Below are 25,702 nucleotides of genomic sequence, written 5' to 3'. Positions count from 1 at the left end.
AGGCATTTATTGGTCATGGTGTTTATTTTAAATTCTATTTTTGCTTCTACAAGGAGCCAGTGTAAGTTCCTTCTGTGCAATGATATGTGTTCATGTTTCTTAACATTTTTTATGACTCCAACCACGTCATTCTGCAGAATCTGCAGCTTTCTGACACATGCTTCGCTGGTTCCTCCCAGCAAGGCCTTGCAGCAATCCAACTGTGGCATAATTAAGGCTCTGACCAAGGTGATGCACTTATTGTCTGAGATGTAAGATTTCACCAGACGCAAGAGCCTTAACTAATGCTCAGCATTCTTAATAACATTTGTTACTTGGGCATCAGCATTGAGAGATGCTTCAATAATGACGCCAAGTGTTTTTACTTTTCTCACTGTTTTTAATAGGATGTTGGTCTAGAAATTGGCATAAGCAGTTCCTAGTTTTTCTCTAGCTTGGACCGATCGGAAGACAAGAGCCCTGATTACAGGTCCAGCGGAACCCGTGCTGGTAAAACCAGCAGGTAGCCACCGGACCCATAATGATTTACTGCCACCTGACTTGCTGGAATCACTGGGTATTAGAGTCAGCAGTCCGGTAAGTCAGGCGCCGGTAAAATGTTGATCCCCATTTCCATGGAGTCCCGTAGGACTCCATGGGAATGGGAACCATGGAAGCACCGGCACCATTAATAATGGTGCCAGTGCTTCTGTGAAAGTCTGTGGGCGGGATCCGAAACCATTCCACTTTATTGGCAGAACAGTTACCAATTTTCCTCAATTCTCTTTAAAAGTTTAGGATGATCTACAAGATCAAAGGCTGCTGAAAGGTCTAAAACCATCAGCAGCCCTGATTTGCTTTCATTCATTATGTCTAACATTTCAGTTTGCAAATCAAGCATGGCGGTCTCCATCCCATGTGTAAGTTGCAGGATCTAAGTTAGACTTTTTTAGAAGGGGAGTAACGGTAACGTTTTTTTAAGAGATCAGGCAAGTTGTGATCAGAGAACAAGGCGTTTATAAAATGAGTCATGTCATGCAAGCAGGGGATTTATCTTGTGAAGGGTCCTGACATGCAAGGGTCGGCCATGTCCATTTCAGCTGACTTGTGCAACAGGCATACTTAAGAGGCAAGCCAGTGAAGATTTCACGATGGAGGCTTTTGTGAGCTGGTAAAGCAGGATTTATGGCTTTGTAAATTCTCGAGCTTTAAAATTAAATGCAATATTGGTATGCAAAATGGCATGCTTCAAAACAGTTACTAGTACTCAATGATTTTAATTATTTGTACACTGCATGTTTATTTTGTGTAAACTCATCCCCTGAGTGTTATATGAAAATATTGCTTAGGTTGCACATCCTTGCTAATTGATGCTATTTAGCACATAAATAGGACAACCCGAAAGCACAATAAAACCTGCCCACAATAAGAGATCCATGAAAGGGCACCCTAAACTCACTCCTCACAAGTCTATGACTATCAACTCTACTCTCACAGCTAATGCCTGAGCTGAATACATTGTTGCAAAAATGTCCAAAATTAGAGACTCCCTCCTAACCTTCCTCACAATCCCCATTTTATCGTTTACACTCCTCCTACTCTACCATCATTCTCTGCCTCAATCTTTCACTTTAGTCACAATAATACTGGCAAGTGTTATCTCTACTGATGACGGCTAACACCACTTGTGCCCCATCAAACCCTCTTGCTCCTCAGCTAGCCAAGTATATTGCCCCTTTAATGACCTCTAACCTTGCTGAACTCTTCAACCTGTCCTTCGACTCCACTTGCTTTCCCGCTGTTTTCAAAAGTGCCACGTCATCTCATTCCTAAAAAATGAAGGGGCTAACCCGAACCTACAGCCTAACTTTCGCTGTTTCTCACCTGCTGCACTACTCTAAAGTGCTCAGAAGGGTTGTGTTTAACCCCCTGTGAGGAGCCAGGAAGGAGAGACGGACACAGAGAACTCACGATTGTCTATTCAAAGTAAAAGGTGATTGGAAAATGACTCACTATCCCTACTCTAGGAGGCATTTCCCTACCTCAACCAAATTGAAATGTCTGTCCTGTGTCCACATATCCAAAGCAAAAATATCCTGTGTACGAAATCCTTTTCTAGCCCTCACAGTTCCAAGGAATGGCTCCTTTGTCCAGGTTTCTCTTCACCAATACTATAGATCAACAAGACAATCAAAGTTCCGTATAGCCCAAGAAGATAGCTCTTTCCTCTTCACGTTGCAATCCAGTTCTAGGAAGAATGTCTGCTATCCCCAAGTCTTTTCAAGCATTCACAATCCTAAGGGTACAAGTCTTCTTTGGGATTCTCAATTCAACAAAACAACTTGAAAGCAAAACAACTTGGATGCAGTCTCCAGCCTCACAGGACACCTGGTGTACTCCCCTGCCAGGGTCTTTCCACACGTAATTCAATTTGACTCACAACCCTATCTTTTCCTGGCATACTTTTCCTGCGAGGCCTTTTAGATGGTTCACTTTTAACATTCACAAACTTAACTTTGCCTGGTATACTCTCCTTTCAGGTCTTTCTCATGTGATTCACTTTACCACACTTGCAAACTTTGACTGGTATACTGTTACATTGTTATGTTATCCATTTTGTACAAAGTACAGCGCATCATTCGCCCAGGGGCATCTTGGAGCAGAGAAGGCTTCAGCACAACAAACACAGCCAGCTAAGAACACTTTTTAAAGAAAATCAGGGTTTTCAAGGATGAGCAAAACAACAAATGGTCTACAGTAGATTGCAATGCCAACAGCAGATCTATGTAGCTGCAACTAAAAAGGTTCATCCGCCGATCTGCGCATTTCAGAATCGGTACTAGGATAAGAAATCTGTCCTTAGAATAAAGGAGATGACAGAGGACAGAGGGGCGAAATTTGAGTGGCAAATATTCAGCTCCAACCTCATGAAATGCCCTGTGAACGAAGCACAGAGATTTAAACTGAAAGTGTTTAGTCATGAGAAGCCAATGAAGAGTCACCAGAACCAGAGAAATGTGATCTCTAAACAGAGTAACAGTAGCCAGTCTGGCTGCTGAATTCTGAAGAATCTACAGTCGCTTGATCAAAAAAGCAGACTGGGCCAGGCCCTGTTTTAATCTTGATCGAAATGAGACAAAGCTCATCACATTGGGCGATATCTGGAACAGAAAATGACTTGTGACTCATTCAGAGACATGGCCACCAGCAAACGAGACATGTTTACATTAGACTTCCCTAATCACTGCAACATGGTTGGAGACCAGAAAGGAAGGTATAAAAATGATTTGTTTTTTACCTGTCCTGTCCTTTACGCATCGAATAGCAGCTTTCTAATGAGTGGTGTATTTCTACAATTACATGTTAATTCAAATACTTAAAATTACTGTGTGGAGTGCTTTCTTTGTTTTCAATAGTATTTCTCAAATCTAAAATGAACAGAGATATTCAATGCTGATATGCAGGCTGCATTCTCAACCTGGGACCATGTGGATTTTGGCTGTTCCTCTTACTGCTGCACTAAGCACAGGGTGCCACCTTTTCTCGTTGGGCACAGTCATTATGCATCTCCCAGTATGACCTGGATCTAATGGCACAGGCAGCATGTGGTTCTTGGAACCGGGCCGCTTCAAGGCATAGGCACTGTGAGTACAACAGTATGAAATTGCTCAAATCAAGCATGGAAGCAAGAGAAGCTTTGTACTGTGTAATGAGTCAAGTTAAAGTCAACAGCCTATAAGTCTCTGTCCTAATGTGTTATTAAACGTTTCCTAGCTAGGTACAGCTTGGGGTGTGGGCCTGGATGAGAGAGAGAGGAGTTTTAATAAAAGGGGTGGTTATTTGTAGGGGCATGATGAATTGTGTGTCCGTGAAATGATGTGGATATCCTTCAATGACCAAGGAATAGAACAAGTGAGAGTAGGAGTAATGCTGACTACCCCATGTAATGTGGATATTTACTTTTGGGTGTACTCTTTTTATGAACGTTTTCAACACATATCACGCATTGTTCTACACTCAATGGGCATAAGTACACTGCCCTGTAATCAGTGCTATCACAGCCTCTCTAAGTAGTTGATTTACCTCACATGGGCATCAATTGCCATAAAATGCAGCCCTTTTTGCCAGAAGTCCAAACTAAACTACCTAAAATCTTCAGACCCAACATAACCAATGGCTCGTTTTGGTTTGCGTGAGAGCATTTTCTGCCATGCTAAATCCCACTCTTATCAAACCTGATGTGCTGTTATTAGTTTTACTTCTTACACTAGCAACCAAGAACATGGCGTTTGGCTCTGTGGGTGCGCATCACGTTTCGTGGCACAGGCTCACAGGCATGCTAACCTACCTTTTTAAGACTCACTCCTGAACTCTTACTATCATTTATTATTATTATTATTATTATGGTATTTATTGAGTGCAGACCTAGCTTCAAAAAGCCACAGAGTGCTTTACAGAGGTATGCAACAATACAGATACACCATGGAGCGCTTTACAGAGGTATACAACAGTACAGCTGCATAATGGAGCTCTTTCCAGAGATAATAATTTTATAATTATAATTATAATTTTATCACTGGCTATTTATAACGCGTTTAATACCCAGAGGTTTCTAAGCACAGACCAAGGGATCGAAACTGTGTCACTCCACGTTGTCTTGCTTCCAAGGCGAGCGTGTTGCCCCCGAGCTATCCTCTGGAGAAAGAGATAACAACCAAACAGATATACAGCGGGGGGTAGGATACAGAGGGGGACAGAGGAGGGTTAGAGCTGTACAGATTGGAGGGGAGGAGAGGAGGGGAAGGACGGATGGCGCGTAGCGTGTAATTTGGTGCTGAGGTGATTTGATAGCCTATGTGTTGAGGAGTAGAGACTCCTTGAAAAGGTGGGTCTTGAGTTCTTTTCTGAATCGTAGGAGCGTGGGGGCAAGTCTGATGCTGAGAGGGAGGAGGAGGATCCATAGTCTTGGGGAATAGGCACAGAAGGCTTGTTTTTGTCCTTTCCTTTTTGCAGCAGCAGATTTCAAGTCTACATGTGTCCTGGCGTCTGGTGGTGTGCTGTCCACCAGAACTGCTACATTTCTCAGCGAGGTAGCTGGGTGACTTAAGGGTGACTGCCTTATAGATGATGCAGCTCAATACTTCAAGGTGATTTGTGCATGCAGTCAGAGCCAGTGAAGGTCAATGGGGGATGGGATGATGTTGCTATATCCGCCTAGACCCTTGATAAGGCGTGCAGTGTTAGAATGGATTTCTTAACTCTGTTCTGGTGAACAGAAGTCTAGGAGCCCACACTTGTTAGTGAAACAGGGAACACTTCTGGGAAGATAGCAAGACCAATTCAAGTTAGCTTGGAGAGCAGTCAAATCTAAGTCACAGGAGGAGTGGGGGTGATCTGAGGTCCGTGATGAGCACACACAGTAAGACACCAAGACTTAGGTAACCGGTGATAATATTGCCAGAAAAATAAAGATGTATTAAACAGTGGTGAATATTCACCAATATACTTACATTACAAAACATTTTAATTGAAAATATAATGATATATGTATAATGTAAAATATATATATAATTCAAATATATAATGTTCTTATAGGATTATGTAAATGTCCTGTAGTTCCCATTTGTCACCATTGGTTTTGGTTTCCGGTTACCCACCATTTTCATTCTTCAGTGTCTCTGGCGAAGGATCCAGGAAAAGGTGTACCCGCGTTTATCAAGGCCTTGTATTATTTTTTGGGAACTTGTTTTTTTCCCTGTTTTGGGTGGATTTTTTTCCACGATTCTTTGGGTTTTAGTAATATGTTTTCGGGACACTTTGTTTGGATTGCTGGATTACTTTAGAGAACTTGGATTTCCTGATGGAATCTTTGGATTTTTAAATGTTTTCTTTTGAAACTGTGTTTGGATCGATGGATTATTGTTGGAAACTTTTCACATTTTCGGGTGGTTTATTGGCTGGTTTCTTGGGTTTTTGGAATGGTTTCTCTGGATACTGTGTTTAGATTGCTGGATTACTTTTGGGTACTTGGATGTCCAACTATACGGGATATTGGATCGATTTCTCAGGATATGGTGCTTGGATTGGTGTAATTCTTCTTGGAAAATGCAAAAAAGCATAATGGATGTTTAATAACAATGCGGTAAGTTTAATAAAGATTTTTCCTTATTCCTTAACAACTATGGTTGCTGAATTTGGTAAGAACTATTAACTGTCACTGTTTAATATTGTATGTTAAACGCAATACTCTGCACCCAGAACCGACAGAATACAACACCCAGAACCGACTAAGGGAAACCCCTGCAATAACAAGAGAGACAATGCTAGGTCGAATACGACATAAGCAACACACCTGTGAGGACATAATTGAGCACCCTGTCCGAATCCATCCAAAAACCTCACCCATTCCATGAACGCTACCAGGTACCATACGTGGACAGAGTTGTGTGAATGTTGGCAGTTGCCAACCTTGAACTGAGTTGTGGACATTGATATGCGCAAAGCCCGAATGAAGTTGTGATCAATAGGAGATGCTGCGCTTGGAAATGGATGCAAATGGTGGCATGTGCCAGGCTTCGAAGGGGCTCGAAGCAGTGACCTGCGTGAGCGGCTGAACGGCACTGTGAATGCTGACGACTGCCACATCTGGATGGACTAGCGTTGTTTGACTGATGCCGCATATCAACTTGATTGAGAATGCATTCACGGGCAGATTTGGATGGAATTCACAAACACTTGCTCCCCCCGCATACAAACAGGTTTGATTGAGGTGTGCGGGGGCCGAACTTGGACACGGTTATGAATGTGGGTGGGCGTCATGTGTAGAAGGAATTGTGGGTGTCGGCCGGTGCCGGATCTGGATGGAGGCGTGCAGATGCTAGAGCACCGCACCTGGAGGGAATGTGGAAGCTTAGCACTTCCCTTCCAGGCAGCAATGCCAATTAACCAATCCACTAACAGTTTCACCCCTCTGCATACACCTTTCAAACTCTAACCAAACACAACCACAACCCTATAGCACAACAATCTGCACAAACTTCACTACACTCCAACAAAAAAACAAACCACACATAGACCCGCACAACAGCACACGACGGCTACCGACCGGAAAACACCAAAAGCCCAGCAAACGTGTGTTAACCGGGTTCAGGCTGCCAACGGCACATCACTGCTCTCTTTCACTTTTCCCCACTAACTCTCCCTCTCCCTTTTCAGAACCACCAGAGTGCCAGGCGAAAACCCCAGTGGTGATAGTGCGTGGTACAAATATCCTTTAACATTAACATTAACTGCAATGTGAAATTGTATTTTTAGGCATATTAGTTTAAATACAGCTCCACTTGACGATTCCCCTTTCTCACTGAGCTTTAAATTATGGTATTATCTATTTCATTTCTATTTTGGATATATCTTGCAAATGGTTGTGTTATGTGCCACGAAATACATTATCATTGGTTAACATGATTTAGACTCCTTCAGTGCTGTTGGCAGCAGTATTTCTTTCTTCAACAATGAAATCGCCTAACCCATTGTTAACATGGGGACGCTCTAAAAATTATACCTATTATTTCACCACTGTTTTGTGATTTCTGTATTTTAGAAACGATTAAATAACATATAACCAAAAATTACCCTTAAACAGTAGTATACGAAAATATACAATTTATTAGGCCCAAGAATAAACCCAAGTGAATAATGAAATACACAGTAAAATCACCACTGAAACACACTTTGTAAAGTATATACAGTCACTTTGGTCAATGCAGTAAGGTGCAGACTCCTGCCAAAACTTGTAAGAGAAAAGGGCAAGCAAACTTTATAGCATAGACAGTCTTCACAGATGGATAACCCTAACATATAAAGTACATGATAGTACGGCAGTCCCCGCACTATAGTTTAGTTGCATGTTGAGTACCCTAGGAAATCTGAAAAATGATTTGCAAATAACGTTTGACTCATACAACAGTTTTGGCTGAAATGTCACCGAATAAATTGTACGCACGGGCCCCCTATCCCCTTCCCCCCTTCCTCATACTGGATATTTTTGTATGGAAAAGATCTTTTAAAAAATAAATAAGCTATTAAGAAAACAAAAAACATTTTCGGGCTATTACCCGTTCATTTTCCCATAGAAAAAACACTGCCAATTATTGCTCCAGCACACAGGGAAAATCACTGGACGGACTTGGACCAGGTACGAAACAACGTGGGCATGAAGCATTGACTCTAGATCCAGGAGGTTTTGGGGTATGGCATCTAGTACTTTTTAAAATATTTGATGGAGAAGGGGGTGCCCGCTTCTCCCAAAAAGATAGGTATATCTCCCATGGTGCATTGCAGAAGACAGCCTTTTCAGGACTGAAAATCTGCAATGTTTTTTTTGTTTGATGTGAGAGAATTGCAGGTATATCCGCGGCTACCCAAAAGCAACCCAAAGGCTCAGAAATGCCATTTGGAGCAGGAAAAATGATTAACTGGCATCAGGCTAGAGGTGGGGAGCTGGAAGAGGAGGCCATGTGAAATTGGGGAGCTGGATGGGGGATAGGGACGAAGTTAAGAGCATGAACGATTTCCAATAGACGCGATTATTCAGAAGGATAACCACAGTTACATAAAAAAACAGGAGCAAGAATGAAAGTGCACCACACGGAAACTAGGGTTGGGGTGAATGGGAAAGGGCTGGGAAGATGAGGAGGACCTGAGGGGAGCAGGCACAGTTGGCGGGGGCACTTGATGAGTATCTGAGAGGGCAGGGTAGAATTTTTACCCCACTTTTTTTCTCCATAACCACGAGTATCCAACAACTACAAATATCCGCGGCTATCTGTAGTGCATTATACCCGTGGTTATGGGGAAAAAGTTAAAAGGTAGGGGGTGAAAAATCAATAGCCATGGCCTTAGGCCATGGTTAGTGGCCTGGTAGTGTTTTAAACAATGGAGTGGGCACAGACCAAGGCCAGTACTGTTGTAAAATGCACAGTGGGCAAGGCCAAAAGCCATGCCTAATTGCTTGGTAGTGTTGTGAGGCCTTGCTCACTAGCCAGGGCTGAAGGCTCTTGCTAGTGGGCCGATACACATGTATAGTGGCCATGGTCAAGGGCCTGGTAGTGCTGTAAAATACACAGTGGGCATGGCCAAAGGCCCTGGTTAGTGGCCTGGTAATGTTGTAAAATATACAGTGGATAGGGCCGAAGACCATGGATAGTGGCTTGGTAGTGTTGTAAAATATACGATGGGCATGGAGAAAGGCTGTACGAACTAGCAAGGGCCGAAGGCCCTGGCTAGTGGGCCCGATACACATGTATAGTGGAAACGGCCAAAGGCCATGGCTAGGGTCTTGGTAATGTTGTAAAGCATAAGGTGGGCATGGCCGAAGGCCGTGGCAAGTGGCCTGGTAGTTATTATTATTATGGTATTATTATTTTTTATAGTATTTATTAATTGCAGACCTAGCTTCGAGAAGCAACAGAGCACTTTACAGAGGTATAAACCAATACAGATACATAACGGAGCACATTAAAGAGGTGTACAACATTCCAGATGTATAACGGAGCGCTTTTCAGTGGTAACAACAAAACATGTATGTCTGAGTGTTCGGTGTTGTTGGTGAGGAGTAGGAATTCGGTCTTGGATGTCCAGTGCATACTTGAAGCTCAACCCCTCCAAGACTCGATCAGCGAGAGGCAGGTTTTTAGCCTATAGATGTAATTGATGGATTCAATCTTGAGGTATAGCTGTGTGTCATCGGCGTATTAGTGGATGTGGATGTTGTGTATGGCTAGGAGGGCTCCCAGCGGTACAATGTATAGATTGAAGATCACTCGGGAGAGGATGGATCCCTGTGGGACTCCACAGGTGGCAGTTTGCATTGGCAATCTAGAGGAGTCTATCTGAACAAACTGCTTGCGGTTGGCGAAGTAGGACTTGAACCAGCATAGGACAAGGTTGCTGATCCCCATGCCCCGATGTAAGGTGTCTGTAAGCGCCTGGTGGTCTACTGTGTCGAAAACGGCTGAGAGGTTGAGTAAAACTAGGAGGCAGGGGTGGCCGTCGTCAAGGATGTTGAGGGCGTCGACCACCTGTATGGTTGCTCTCTCCATGCTGCATCTGGGTCTGAATCCGGATTGGTGGGGTATGGAGGCGATTGTTGGTGTCGATGCGTTGCTGCAGTTGTGCGGCTACCGCTTTCTCGATGATCTTCCCTAGGAAAGGAAGATGGGTGATGGGGTGATACCTAGGTTGTTGTGATTCATAGTGGGTTTCTTTACTAGAGTAAGGCATTGTCCTGTTTTTAGGGTCAATGGGAAGGTAGTGTTGTAAAATATACAGTCGGCACAGCCAAAGGCCCTGGCTAGTGGGCCTGATAAACATGTATAGTGACTAAGGCCGAAGGCCATGGCTAGTGGCTTGGTAATGGAAAATATATAGTGGCCATGGCTGAAGACTGTGACCACTGGCCATGGTCGAAGGCCATGACTTGTGGCTTGTTAATGTTGTAAAATATACAGTGGCCACGACCAAGGCTATGGCTAGTGGCTTGCTAATGTTGAATAATATACAGTGGGCATGGCTTAAGGCCTTGGCCACTGGCCATAGCTGAAGGCCATAGCTAGTGGCCTGGTAATGTTGTAAAATATACCATGGATATGGCCGAAGTCCATGGCTAGTGGCTTGGTAATGTTAAATATACAGTGGGCACAGCATAGGACGTGGCCAGTGGCTTGGTAATGTTGTAAAATATACAGTTTGTTTACTTGTTTGTTAATTTTATTTGTAGCGCGCATCAGACCCGAAGGTATCAGGGCGCGGGAACAAGAATGCTTTAGGTTTACAAGTTCCTTATAGTTACATAGGTTACAAAGACAAAAATGCAGATTGGTATGAATACAGCAAGGTAATACATAAGCATTACAAATAAATATTCAATAAAATAGGTAGTCCAGGTGCAGTGCAGGTGCGGGTCGCGCACAAAGATCAAAAAGTCCAATTTGTTTGCTAAATCAACTGGGTTTTGTGGCTGGGCTATCGGTAATTTTCTTTAAGCCACTTAATCACATTTGTTCTAAAATGTGGGTATGATTGGTCAGTCCTTAATGAAGGTGGGAGGGAGTCCCACAACTGGGCAGCTTTCACGGGGAAGCTGTTTCCTCCAGTTATGGTCATTTTGAACAGGGGAATTGATATGCAGTTCGTATAGGCAACTCTTGTGGGTCTAGATGTAATTCTTCTTTTAAATCTCTCTGTTAGGTAGCTTGGTGCTAGGTTGTTGAGACACTTGAAAGTCAGAGAAGCAGTTTTTAGTTTAATTTTGTCGACTGTGGGAAGCCAGTTAGATTGCCTTCTAATCGATGATATCTGAGCTCTCTTAGAGATTCCTAGTGCCGCTCTAAGGGAATTGTTTTGCGGTATTTGGATATTTTGCGTGATGTATTTATTAGACCCCAAATAGAGGGCGTTGCAATAATCCAGTTTGGACAACACGAGTGCTCTTGCCAACGCGGTGCAACTATTTGTAGAGAGGTAAGGTCTGGCTGATCTGATCAATTTACAAGTATAGGCTGTGGTGGATGCTATAGCGTTTACTTGCTTAGCCAAGGTGAGATAGGAGTCGAGGTAAAAGCCTAGCGTTTTTGCCTCCTTGGCAACTTTAATTGTATGGCCATCTATGACAAAAGTTGTGTAGTGTTGGCTTAGTTTCCTGATGTTCAGTGTAGTCAACAGAATTATGAGTTCCGTTTTGTCATCATTCAGGCATAGACCATGATGTGCCATCCATGCCTGGATGATGAGGTATATCTTATTCACCAATGCCAAATCCTGTTTATAATCCCCAGAAAGTGGGATGAGAATCTGGGTGTCATCTGCATAGTTAGTGTAGGTGACACCTAGAGGGTACAAATCATCAAACAGGGGCTTCATAATAATGTTATACATAGTAGGGGAGATACATGATCCCTGAGGTACACCACACATGATAGGAGCGGGGTCTGCAGCCACTGAGGTGGAGAAGACCCTCATGATTCTTTCACTTAAGAAAGATTTGATCCATGCTATAGCCTGGGGTGAGAAATGCGCTGCAGACTCTAGGTGGTTGCAGAGCACTTTATGATCCACCAGGTCAAAAGCTTCAGAGAGATCCAGAAGGAGAAGCAGGGCAGTTTTTCCTTGGTCTCTCAGCTTGCCGACCTGTGTCTTAAGATCAATGAGTGCTGTTTCAGTTCTGTGATGTGGTCGGAAGCCTGATTGCCGCGAACCTAGGAGTTGGTGCAGTTCCAAGAATTTATGGATCTGTAAGTAGGCCACTCTGTCTAAAATCTTTAGTAAAAATGGCACTGTGGTGATGGGCCTATAGTTTGTGGGTATTGCCGGGTCTAGAGTTTGCTTCTTGAGGAGGGGGCAGACCCAAGATTGCTTAAGATTACTTGGTATAATACCTGATGAGAATGAGGAGTTGATGAGTTTTGAGATAAATGGCAATAGGTCTCTAGCAGCATCTTTTATTATTTGTGCCGAGCAGTTATCGCCTCGACAGTTTAATGGCTTAAGTGATAGGATTATTTTTTCAACCTTGAGTATGGACACTTTGATGAAGTTGAATCTAAGTTCAGGTTTGGCCGTAGTGCGAGGTGTGTTAGTTTGGGTAGTAGTGGGAGGTAGGTTTAGTTGTTTCTTGTCAATTTTAGTTTGGAGTGTGGCGATTTTGTCACCCAGGGCTTTCTGTATGTTAGAACACCATACCTTGTTTTTGACGCAGTTATCAGGTACCAGGATAAGGTTCTCCAGTTCCTTTAGGATTGTAAGAGCTCCTTAGTTCCTGATTTGGCTTGCATTATTCTAGTGTCCAAGCTTTCTCTTTTAGCTCGCTTGATTTCAGATTTGTATTTTGTAGATATGTCGGTAAGGGTAGCTTTATTCGCTTCTGAAGCGGCTAGTCTCCAGGAGGAGTCGCACTTGCGTTTTTCTAGCCTTAGTGATTTCAAATAGGGAGTAAACCAAGCATTTAAGTGTGCTCTAGGTTTGCTGTTTCTCATTTTTAGCGAGGCAATATTGTCAAGAGCATTGGCCATAATTGTGTAGAATTCGTTGACTAGCGAGGAGAGATCAAGATTGTCGGGCAGTGAGTTTAGGCTAGGTAGAATTAGCGGTAATAACCTGTCTGTGGTTATGTTTATTTTGTTCCTTGTTAGCGTTGGAGGTGCTATACTGTTCGGTTGTATACGATTTGTTCGAATGTCAATTGTTCGAATAACAATTGACCTTCTGCACAATTGACCGAATTTAAACAGTCAATTAGGATATATATTCGGGGGGTTTCCCCCCACCCAATCCAACCCCCACCCCAAACCCCCCTCCCAATCCCCTTATATTATTATTACACCAACCCAACCCATAATATATATTAAAATGACCATACTGTCAATTGTGCAGAAGGTCAATTAGGACCCCTATTATTCGAACAATTGTGTCATTCAAACAATTTTAAACAAACAATTCGGGTAATACCATACTATTCTGTTGGGGTTGGGGGATTTTAACATCTATAGAGAAGGCTATAAGAGCGTGGTCTGTCCAAGCTTGTGGACTGATGGAGGTAATAGTTGTGTTGCATTTATGGTCCGCCACCCAGTCAAGTGTTCGGCCTTTCTCATGGGTAGGCTGTGTCACTCTTTGGGTATAGCCAAGCTCTGATAGGACATTGGTAATGTTTGTGGCTTGTGTGTCTTTGGGATCATTGAAGCCCAGGTTCAGGTCTCCTAATAGTATGGCTTGAGATGTATTTTTTAGATTATCAGAGAGTATCGTACAGATGTCCTCTTCGAAAGAACCAATGGGTCCTGGTGGCCTAGATAAGGTGTATGCTGATAGTTTGTGAGTTGGAAGTTAGAAACTTGACAGCTAGGCACTCACAGGATTTGGTGTGCAGGGATGTTTCTATTCAAATTGACAAATTAGTTTTGGCAATGAGTGCTAGGCCTCCTCCATGGGAATTAGTTCTGTCTTCCCTGAAAATGGTATAATTGGTGGGCACAGCGAGCATTAAGGCTGCTTGGTGTAACCAAGATTCGGTAATGGCTAAGAAGTCGTAGTTACATATTTCTATGATGTTGGTAATTTCTGTGGCCTGGTGTAGGACCAAGCCTGATTTGCATATGGTTTTTCCCCTTTTGTAATGGCTTGGCAGGCTGAAAAACGATGGTCTGGAGGGTTGCCCAGAGCTTTGCCCGTGGTTATGATTAATTCAAAACCTTCCAGCCATCAACTTTCTGTTTTGCTGGGCTATTAATGACTTGGCATTAATGAGTGCTCCCTTAAGGGTGGGGCTGGGTAAGGCAGATCTATTGTGTATGGATCGGCTGGTATGTCGTTTGTAGTGTTTGTCTGTTTTATCTTTGTAATTGGTAGTAGTATTTTCAGAGGAGTAATTCAATTTAGCTGTATCCTTGTGATGATTCGTATTATGAGCACTGGTAGTAAAGTATCTAGCAGGCAGTTTGTATATCTTAGGTAATCTCAAACGTAGCTTAGAGTTCCTTTGTGTAAGATCACATGGAATGTTAGTTATAATACCTTTAGGAGTAAGTTCCTTTCCTAGTGTTTGTTCCATGCTTAGGGAGGTCACATCCAGTGTAAGAGTACCTCTGGGGATTTCTGAAGGCATGTCTAGGGGGGGTGTGTTCATAGGAGACATTATCAACCTAAGGGCAGTCAGGTTAAGGAAGATAATAAACATTGTAAACATGGACCAAATGAGTAATACAGGCATGCACGCTGGTACAACCTAGGTTAACTAAATGGGCAGATCAAACTAAACAGAAGCGTGAAGCGTGAACAGTGCATAGGCAGTTGCAATTACATGAAAGGATCACTAGGGTAGTAGAGTATAGTGACCGTAAAATGAACATTGAAGTAAGGCTAGATAATATAGGTAAAGGCTGGCAGTATTAATGAGTCAGATATAACCATAGGCAATAGTATTGATAATCAACAAAGGTGATTTGTATATGCAGGCATTCAATAACAATGGACAGACAACAGGTTATGGATGTCATACATGTGCTATTCGTATTGTGCATTTTGGGGAATACATATTTTCACACGCTAATGTGCAAAAGCTAAGCGTGGTGGTCACAGTCACCAATGAATGTGCTTAATTAGGCATAGAAAGGTAATTTGTTATCAATGTCCATAACGCAGCGAGTGAAGATGTAATAACAAGATGATAGTTGGTAGTCTATAAAGGGATCTATGTGATAAGGTTTGTAGTTATCTACGCTGTGGCGAGCATGGGCTGGACTCACCTAAGTAGTATTTGCAAGAGAGTTCAAGTGCAAAGAGAATCATGGCACCTGGCTCCTGTGGCGCTCTGTCAGCTCCGTTAGCACAGGCCTTCTTTCCTTGGCCTTACTTCATAGGCCGGCTAGTAGCCTGCCGGCTATTGGGGAAATGAATAAACAATGCAGCAGTCAATCCAATGCGAGGGAGGCCAGGCACACAGTGCTACAAAATCAGGCAAAAGCTAAGATCTGGGCAGCTGCCATCTTGGAAAGCTTTTTGCTTCGTGGATTCTAATGGATTTGGGTCACAGAAACGAAATATGCATCTACTTCAATGAAGGTAGCTTGTTAAAGACTAGAAGATTGTGGATGTCAGGGAAAACCTAACAGCTGGTAGCGCGGATCGGGCGCAGATCAGGGGTGCAGTGAGCGGCTTCAAGGCAGTGGGTTAAAATACCTAGAGCTTACCTCCTCTGCACGGTGCTTCTGAGTTGGGTGTGCTGCTCCTGCAGCACACGGCGGCGACAATGCAGTGGGCATGGCTTAAGGCCTTGGCCGCTGGCCATGGCTGAAGGCCATGGCTAGTGGCCTGGTAATGTTGTAAAATATACCATGGGCATGGCCGAAGACCGTGACCACCGGCCAAGGACTCTGGGCATGGCCAGTGGCTTGGAAAAAAACGATGGCATAACTAAATCCTTGAAATTCACTGAAAAAACAACATTAGTTATAGTTTGGTTAAGTTGCTCTAATTTATCAGAGCAAAACCCCTGAAATTCAGCATAGTTGGAAAGTCATGACAGGCTTAACGCGGCACATTTCCTTTGCAAAGTCCATGAGCACATACATATTATAAGAGAAGGGATTCACAATGACATCATGGGGGACATGGCATTATGGGGGACATCTATGAGAGTGTGCTGAGTTAAGCCGATTATGACTTCCCAAATTAACTGAATTTCAGGGGTTTTGTTGCGATAAATTTGGGCAGATTGACTAAACTTTGACTTAAGTTTTTTCAGTGAATTTATATATATAAGTAGAAGATAAGAATACATTAAAATAATAGCAGAAATGTACTTAATAATATAGACGCTATACCAAGCAGGAGGTATACATGCTTGGCAAAGTCTGGTAATGGTGTGCAAAGTGTTAGATTATTAGAAACAAGTGAACACAAGCATTGGCAATGCCAACAGTTTGGGCTTTTGGATAGGCATGGGAAAGTCACCTGACAGGCACTGCCGCAGTGGTATTAACTGGCTATGATGGTAGCTGGTGCAAAATGGTGCGAGTACCCGGGCATCTAACAGCAGTGCCTGGCAAATGCCTATAACCTTATACACAAGCCAAAACGCTTGGTTTTGCCAATGGTTGTTTTTAACTTCAGTGAAGGACATACATAGTGCTTATAAATCGAGTGTCTGATTGCAGATCTGGTTAAGACATTTCTATTACACCAGTAGCATGTTTACAGCTCCAATTAAGTCATTAACTCTCATAAGCCTGCTTTGAAAAAACACTGGCAGGCACTTTGAGTGCAAAGTTTGATGGCAAGGCTTTTTGGGCGGGAGGGGGAAGGAACTGAGTGGGAATGGCCTTAGGGAATAGCATGGTCATGGGCAGTCAATGGGTGAGCACATAACCAAACAACATCTACAAGCTTTGTGTACCTCCTGATATGCCATTTCTCTCTATCTGTACTCTAATGTGCCTGGAAACATGCCTGAATCTGCACATTTTAAGGTGGGGAAGCCTTATATAATAGCCAAACTTGACCTGTTGTTAAATGTGACGGTCTTGTATCGGTCTCCCCAACTTACCGGCTGCATTGATTTCACTGATGCTGCTTTGTTCTTTGAGCCAAGGACGGTACAACGGCAACTGCTGATTCTCCCCGCCTTGATCATGGATGCGGCAGGGCCCCGGGTATCTCCTACACAAAATGCACGGTTCTCTAGCCTGGTTTCTTGGTCTCATGCTTTCTAGTCTCAAGGCTTCTTGAAAGTAGCAGTGGTTCTTTTTAGAAAAGGTATGGGGAACTTATCTCCTCGCGATCCACTTTTGTTTTGTGGTCTTTCTTCCCTCATTCAGCTGCCATCCCGAAACTGTTGTTTCCTTGTGTGCTTTGCTGTGCTCTGCCTTTTATCCGTGTGGGGAAGCTTAATGGAAGTCAGGTTTGTGTAATGGTCACTAATTGCCTAACCATGGTATTGGGACACTTCAGGTATACCTCTCGGGTGTTAGTCTATTTTCTGCCTACCGGGCGGTCCGTGTGAACGTGTTCGTGTTGTGAAATCGGCGGTAGAGTTCCTAAATATCCTACCTGGTAGGATGGGGTTGAGGTTTTATATAGAAGGGAATACCGCTTCTCACCATACAGTGTCCCACTCCCACTACTTGATGACCCCTCACCCAGTTGATCCTCCCGCACTGTTGCACCCCCAGGGGCTGGATCCAAAAGCAATGGCCGTGTCCTGGCCACCTGGATCACAGAGCCCCAGGACTTAGTGGGTGAGACACCTTCTAGTTTCTCACAGTATGGTTCAATGAACACTCTGCACTCTTGCATTGATGTTTTCTTCACTGAGGACAGGTCACAGGGCCAGTATATGCTCCATTGTTTTAACAGTTGTTGGGGGGAGTTTTTTTTTAGTTTAGTCCTTGATGGGGCGAATGTGCCCTGCATTTCTTTTCTGTTAGGGAATGTACAGTGGTGTGTGGCAGAGGGCCATGTCCTTGCTGTTAGACAGTGCCTGTAGGAGAGGAAATAGAGTTGTGTCTCTTGTGATGTGTTGATCGTTGTTATGGGTGCTGAGCAGTAGGAAGTATCCATTTGACCTCCCGTCAATTTCTGGTGAGCAACAGGAAGCAAAGTCACGTTCCTTAGGGATTTCCTTCATGTTTCAGTCTGAGTGCTCTGCACAGTGGTTTTGTTTCATTTATTTGCCATCAGCTGAACATGTAGTGAAGTATATATCCCTGGATTTAAGGTGCTCCTTTTTTGCACACTTCACTGTGCAGCATGTAACAATGTTTTGCCCCTATGGTGTATAAGATAGGCATTTCTTTGGAGTATTAGCTTGTTTCACTTTGTAGGACAATATCTAAATTCTCTGGTTTGTTGGTGTTATGAAAATTTTGATTGGATAAAAGCAGCTCCTTCACCTTGACCTTAAAGCACTCTGTGGGGAATGAAGAGTGCTTTTAAGTGGATTCTTATATTAACTAGCAGCTAGTCCAGAGCTCCTACAACTGCCATTATTTGGAATACAAGCGGTTTTCAGGCGACAGGTGCTTCACGTCTGCTGCAGGCAGCAGGGTCCGGTAGGGATACAACAGGGGAATTGTACAATCTCTATGTATTTGCTGAGGAGAAGGACTCTGCTGAGTTTGCACAGCTGAGCTGTTGGAAATGCCCCCTATACCCATTCAAATCCTCTTCCCCAGGCCCGCAGTGGCAAAGCTCGTAGTCAGGCAAGGGCACAGTGTTGGCATCATGAGGCATTGCCATGTAAGGAGAAGGCTTATCTTTGTGAAATCCTGATGCATCCAGCGAATATTACCCCTGCTGCTCCCAAATGGTTTGAAGTTGAAAGCATTCAGCGCTGGCCTGCATCTTTGGGGCACTCACGAGACAAGAACCGAGGATTTAAAGGTGACAGATTTGGTTTTATTATTTATACTTCTACTCCCATCTGTCTCAATTGAGTATCCCTGACCCCCAGTGAGAGCCCTGTGTGTCTTCAGAGGTCCTGAACTACTGGTAGTGTACTGAGTACATACTTTGCAAGCACCATACCAATGAATCACCATTGTTAGGCGAAAGACATTGGAACATTTTGAAAGATTATCGATTTCTCGACACGCATTTAACAGCGTTAGGGTTTTCCTGTTCCTTGGAGCATAAACAGGACTCAGATTAAATGGTTAAACAGCTTGACAACTTGTGCAACAGCAGATTTGCTATTTGTTCTCATGTTCACATATTGTGTGTTCACTCTCCCCCTTTCTTTCCATGAAACACTAAAAGATCCCCCGAGCAACGTGCAATGTAACCCCATAGGAATTCTAATTTTAACCATCAGCCCCAAGGGACGGGGTCCAGGTGCTTCAAATAAAAGCTAATGATAATGAAAGAGATGTTTTAGCACCCAATCCTTTTGAATGTATTGAACTTCAATCAGCCCATTGATTTGGAAGAGAAGCTCAAGACACTTAGCCTACACCCAGGGGTCCAAGGTGTGTGTGCGCAAATGTGTGCGTACCTGGAGTACCCCCCATTTTTAGGGCCCCCATGAAGTGGAGAAAGTAAGCCCTACTGCCGTAAAACTACAATGTAGGTGAGCGTGGATACATTTGCATGACGTCCAACCCTACAAAGGAGAACCATTGACCGCTCCTGCAGCTACCCCTACTGAAGTAAGCAAAGCATTTCAGCGGGTGCAGACAAGATCTATAACTAAACAAGACAAAGGAAGAAGAAGTAAAACTTCTAGATTAGGGTTTCCTAAGGACTGATGTACTTGCAGTGATCCTGGGACACCTTCCTTAGACTAAGATTAAAGAGACAATGGTACAGAAGCAGTAGAAGTCAGATGAAAATAAGAATACTTAATTTCTTATGTTACCTATTGTACACATATTCTTACATGCTGTTTTCTCATATATATTACAGTCTTACCCAGTCTTGATAAGAACACATACAGATATTGGGATGTTTCTCTGCAATTGCAGTTTTTGTTATAAATCAATTAAATCATCAATAATGGCACACTTGATATATATATTAAATGTAATCAGAGAAATGGAATTGTTTCAAGAGGTAAGAACTGTAGCTCCACAAAAGAAATGTACTATACATAGTATAATTATTGGAGCTTTTTGTGGTATGTTGAGTTGAGCTGATATCCTTAGTATGTTGGCATTCACACATATTATAAGCACTGATGAACAAGAAAATAAGACATCTACCATTGTCCCTATTGTCTAAATTGTCCCCATTAAGAGTCCAAAAACCCCACTGATTTCTGAATTTAAAAGACATTTTTCACGAACAAAGAGATGCTGAGGAAGACAATGAAAATATAAATACATACTCAGATAAATCGGCTCATCTAGCTAATAATGTATGGTACCAGCACATGAAAGAGGTGGGAGAGAGAACATAAGGAGAAATTTGTTATCTCTGTCTTTAATACTGTATGCCATGAATAAATGTCTTCACACGATGCAAAAAGTCTGTTATCTGGCAGCATGCACAACCAGAGGACAATTTGAAGGAAAATGGGCAACTGTAAAATGGCGACCAAGACAGACTTTTCCATACGAAGAAACATATGTGAAGACAAAAAGAATGGAGACCGGAATGGGGTGGACAAACAAACAACATATGTATTCATCCCAGTATGGAGAACAAATAAAAACTGTCAAAATGGAAAGACTGAACTGCTCAGACATGACTGAAAAATCAGGAGAGCCAGGATGCTGGGAGAGAGCACAGCTGTTGGTCTATGGGCATGTAGCAAACGGTGCTGGATGGGAAGAAGGACTAATATCATGCCCTGCACCCTTATTGAAGAAAGAAGCAATCCACAATGTGGAAACGGTGAATGATGAGAGCCTGGTATTGTGGGCCAAGTATGCAAAACGAATGAAAGGAATGAATTGAGAAACTGCAGTACTAATGGATTGATTTTTGGGCCTGCGAATCCAAAGCCTACAGGCAGTTCCCTAAAGATTGGGGAGGAGCGTGCTCCATTGTAAATGTACACGTCCCAGCATTAGTGATTCCCCAAAGTGACCTCCGTATTGAGGAGTGTCCAAAAATGAATGCATACCAAAGAAAAAAGAGATCATTTCATCTTCATCGACTAAATAGAGAGAATTATTTCTCATTGAAATCAATAAAGGTCTATGAAGACATTCCCGATGAGCAAAAATTATTTAGCAAGACCGCCATGATAATGACATCTATATTTATACCAGGACTTTAAGCTGAAGTAAATGCCAAGTGGTTGCAGATGACTAGGTGAGAATTGCTGCAGACGATTAATGGAATTATGAAAGGATTTAATGCAATTGAGAGCTATCAGGCCGATGGCCCTCCAAAACAGGAATATGCTGGATCTGATAACAGCAATGGAAAGTGGCGTCTGTGCCAATGTCGGGCCATCTTGCTGTACGTTTATACCATCTCATGATGGAGGAAATGAAACCCTGACAGAAGCAATAACGACATTAACAACCCTGCATACAAAACTGAAAGATAAAGCTGAGGAGACTATTGGTTCTAATCTCTGATTTCATGGATTCCATCTTGGCTAGCAAATGCTTTCAAATTACTCAGAGCAATACTAGCGTTAGTGTTGCTAGGATTCTGTTTCATAAGGATCATCTTAGGACAATGCCAGAAAACAGGCAAGAAAGCTATTGGAATGAAGATAATGATTGACATTAACAGACTCACTGGAGAAAAAATGCAGACGGAAGAAAGAACTCGAGAAACCATTAAGAAGAGTTTCCCTATCGCCAAGATCCAAAGAGATATGTGGGACGATGGAAATTCTGTTAATCAGCAAGGGATTGGCGATATATGACCTGGAGTGTGGATGAACAGATAAAGAATGCGGGTCACCTGATGGGGGTGATGAAGATATTCAACCAGCTATTCAACAAGGTTGTGATCTGTCAAATGTGTGGATAATAATAAACAAGCACTGTGTATCAATCTCAATCTACAGTAGAGATTCATTCTAATGAGGGTAAAAACAGAATGAAAGCCATAATGACCGCATACATAAAGCGGGTTCACCTCTTTTGATGTGAGAATGGAATAAGGAATTCCCAAGCACTGCGTGTCCTTTGTTGACTAGTGCTTAAAGCGTATCTCCTTCTGTATTGTATATGCGGTAGCAAGCTCCGGTGAAGATCTATGAAAAAGCACATCAGAGGTGCGGCTGCTGAATTGTATACTATTTTCAAGAAAAATATTCATAGGAGTGCAATGTTAAGACACGGCATGATTCTCACCTGTGAGCACAATATTATATTGTGGCGGACTTAATGAGATTGAAACGAACATCAATATTGTTCTCTATCTTCATTCAGGGAAAGCTGCGCGCGTGTCAGTGAACGGAGATGCTGAGCCCCTCTCGCGCTCTCAGGTGGGTTTCACCGTCGTCAGGGCAGCCCTGCAAGACGCCAGAAAAACAAGCGTGCATTAGGACCCCATATGTTGTGTATGAGAAGTAAAAACTAAAAAAGGACTAAACCATAGCTCTCAACCATTTGTGTTGCAAGGGCGGGTGAAATCACCCGATTTTGTTTTTGGCGGGTGAGACGCCCATTGGAAGGAATGGGCATGCGGGAGGCTTGGCGGGTGAGTCAGCCCTTTACAAGGCGGGTGACACCCGCCAAAAGCGTGTGAGTTGAGAGCTATGACTAAACACCATTCGTATGCTGCTGATCAACGCCTAGGTCCCCTGTTAGGCTGTGTGTTTTGTGGGCACCATCTTGGAATACCTGATAGTGTAAGCATATTCCCTGGATGTATATGCCAAAGTTCTCCAGCTGTAAATTCAAATAGCACTAATGCAAAGTATCTTCATGGTCATTAATACAATGAGAGATTATAGACTACTGATTGCAGATAACACATATTGCTAAATTATAGTTGTCCCTGAAGCTGCAAGATTTAAAACTGCCTATTGAAGGAACTCATGTTACTCAATTGTAATTGTGTGTGGAACTACATAGATTTAACCACTAGCCGAAGTCACGTGTATCTCCATTCACCCTTTATCTAGCTCTGCATAAATTACATCATGGTCTCGATAGCAGAAATACCGCCCACATGTACCCTCTATGAGTCATCACTTTTCATGTATACAATTTTCCTCCGTTAGCCAATATTACCATAAAACGGTGACAGGTGGGCCGGTAAACAATCCCCGGACTTGCACTATTTTAACAGATTTAACACCGCCAACATGTGCATTGTCTTCATATCAAATCCTCTGTACTCAATTTACAATGTTGCTAAATTGTACCAACAAATGGTTACAGGTGGGCAGGTAAACAGTCCCTGGGCAGTCACTTTTTAACAGATGTTCCACTTGTAGTGCAGTCTCTTATCTTGCCCAGAATTACATGGGCCCTCATTACAACCTTGGCGGAGGACCATGGTGCTATTAGCACCATGGTCCATGCCGCTAAGGTTACGATTCCGCCATGGTGGATGGCGGAATTACCGCCCCATTCCAAGGTGAGTGGGGCGGTAATTCCCCATTCACCATTTGCCCTTCCCCATTCCCATTTTTGCCCCCATAGGGCATAATGGGAATGGGGAAGGCGCTAATTACGGCACCGTAAATTACGGTGCCGTAATTAGCTCCAAAGTCCCTTTGCGGGTTGGATTTTTAACGCCTGCTAGAAGCAGGCATTAAACACCAACCCGCAAAGGGACACTTGTAATCAGGCGTTAAGGGTTAACGGCGCCGACGGGGCCGTTAAACCCTTAACGCCTGAGTTGTAATGAGGGCCATGGAATCTAGCTTCTAGATCTGTTTGGATGTATATTAAATGAAACATCTAAGGGAGAACTCTTCATTGAGTCCCTTTGGATTAAGGGTGTCTAGGAGATGTATCCAGACTTTTTCTCTGCGGGCGAGGATAGACTGATAATCATCCCCTCTGTATGGTTTCTTGACCACTTCCAGAATTTGGAATTGAACCTGAGCACTGTGTGGTGATTGGGGAGATTTAGTATTTGGGAAGTCCTCATGGCTTCTTTCGATTCCTCCAGAGCGATCCTAAATGTCTACATAAATGGCACGGTCATGGTCCAAGGTCCTCAGGACAATCTCCTCCTCTTCAATAGGCAGTTCCCTCGCCTCATAAACTTCCTTTCATCTCCGACTGTCCCCTCTTCTCATTCCTCAGCTACCTTGCCCACCCTTCCCTCCTCCTCTGCCCCTCTTCAGGCTACCTCCACAACTCCACAGGGTGTACCTCTGATTTGTACCCCCCCCTTGGAAGTTCTTTAAGGCCGGCAACCTTCTTCATCTTGCCACTCTCAACTCTCGCTCTGCTGTCAAACACTCCTCTGACATCTGCCACCTCCTTGAAAAACTAGACTTTGATGTCCTTGGTCTCACAGAGACATGGTTCACGGCCAGCTCTGTCACAAGCTTTGACACTCTCCTTCCTGATGGCTACAAGATTCTCTCCACACCCAGACCCACTCGGCCTGGAGGGGGCGTATCCCTGATCTTTACTGAGTGGATTCCTGTCACTATCATTCCCACTCAGATTTATTCCTCTTTCGAATTCCTTGTCTGCGGGCTAGCTACCTCTCCCAGCCACTCCTTTACTGTTGCTACTCTCTACCAGCCCCCTGGGCAAACCACCTCTTTTCTCTCTGAGTGGGCCGACAGCTTCTCCTCCCTCCTGGCCTCAACCATTCAACTCCTCCTCCTTGGCGATCTCAACATCCACCTTGATTCTCCCTGTCCCTCAGCTCTGCTCTTTCGTGACCTCTGCGATTCCCTCTCCCTCGTCATCCTCCCCTCTGGGCTGACGCACTCAGCAGGACACATACTTGATGTCTTGATCTCCTCTGGCCTCCCCCTCTCTATCCCTCTGACCACTCCTCTCTCCTGGAGTGACCACTGACTTTTCTCCTCTCATATCTCCCTCTCTTGCCCTAAAGCCAAGCCCACCCCAACTCTGCCACCTACCTTCTCGGACATCTGACCTATGAAGCGTGTATCAGTTGAGGCTTTCACTGTCACCTTCTTTCCCCCCCTCTTCCCCGGGCAGACTCACACCCTGACACAACCCTGTCCCTTCTCTACTCGTCCATTTCTGATACTCTGGATGCTCTTAACCCTGTCATGAGGATCCGCTTGAAGTCCAAAGCCAAGTGAAATACCTGGTACGACTCCGACCTAGCTACACTTAAACGTAAGTGCAGGGTGGCTGAGAGGAAATGGAGGGATTCTTGTTCATCCTCTGACAAGCTGGCCTATTGCCTGCTCCAAAGGCAATACCGACTCTCTGTCTGCACCAAGAAGAGAGTCCACTGTCATGGCCATTTAACCACAGTCCCCGCACCATCAGGGGATGAGAGCAAGGGGTAACACAATATTTGATTGTCCCTTGGGAACAAAACAGCATAGAAGAACCAGCTGGACTCAGTCCTGGCGCCTTTGGTGCCAGGCTCATGAATACGTGGGCACTAGCACACTTTTATTTGGTTCAAGGTACTTCTTTTCCCAGCAGGGGCATCCACATGCATTTGTTCGGGCGTGGCATATTGAGACGGTTGGATTGAACGTGCAGCATCCTTCAGGAGTGGCAGGGTGGGGCCGTTGAGCCAAGACTAATGGTGTGGCCAGGGCTAGACTATATAAACCCGCCCAGCCTGCATGCAAGTGATTCGTGTT

Source organism: Ambystoma mexicanum, chromosome 7p (assembly GCF_040938575.1).
Source record: "Ambystoma mexicanum isolate Mex_15411 chromosome 7p, UKY_AmexF1_1, whole genome shotgun sequence".
NCBI lineage: Eukaryota > Metazoa > Chordata > Amphibia > Caudata > Ambystomatidae > Ambystoma > Ambystoma mexicanum.
This window is presented reverse-complemented; position numbering follows the sequence as displayed.